Source organism: Psammomys obesus, unplaced genomic scaffold (genome assembly GCF_907164565.1).
Source record: "Psammomys obesus unplaced genomic scaffold, mPsaObe1.curated_primary_1811, whole genome shotgun sequence".
NCBI classification, from domain to species: Eukaryota; Metazoa; Chordata; class Mammalia; order Rodentia; family Muridae; genus Psammomys; species Psammomys obesus.
The window spans coordinates 8,638,454-8,639,310 of NW_026585987.1; positions in this window are offsets into that span (position 1 = coordinate 8,638,454).

Below are 857 nucleotides of genomic sequence, written 5' to 3' on the forward strand. Positions count from 1 at the left end.
TAGGGACTCTTGACCCTATTTGACTCAGAAAGTGATTGGTTGCCCCATGGACAATCATGCTCCTATTGTACCAGTGGGCACATGTTGCCTGGCAGGTTGCTCTTGGAGCATGAAAGGTGCAATGCTGTGTAAGACCGACACAGTTTCTTCCTCAGTGCCTTGCATGGCATCTTCTGGTACTGTGAAAGCTAGCCAGGAGAGAGGAAGCTTCCTGCTACATTTGAGGTCAATTTATCGATGCATGGTAGCCAAAATATGTGGTGTCTTCAGCAACAGGGACTTACCATGTAGTTATGGTGGGTAACCAAGAGCAAGGGCAATAGCTGGTGTTGTTTTGAAGACCTTTGTGGCCTCCCTGACCAAAAGTGCTTAGGGAAGTAGTCCGTGATTCCAGGCATTTTTTAGATAGTCTCCAATCAAGCCCTCATTCTTGTCTCCGGCATCTCACTTGAACAATACCAGACATTGTTAGAGGGTTTACAGATTCTTAAAGCTTTCTCTGGACACTATCACATCAAATCTTTCCAGCTGTTTTGTGGATTTATGTTTGCTCCTCCATCTGAATGTGGACCCAAGAGGGAAGGACTTTCTTTTGTTTGTTGCTGTATCATTACATCCTAGAGCAGCAGCCTTTTACACACTCTGTAGATAAGAATACTTGGGAGTCCAGAGAGGAGTAATAATAATACTTTTGTTCAACTTCCAGAAAGTCTTCACACAATTCATTTCTTCTGTCATTGCAGAGTCCCATAAACTCTGAGGACACTGCCTTTCTTACCTATCATAATTACATCTCTCTCTCTCTGTCATACACACACACACACACACACACACACACACACACACACACACACACA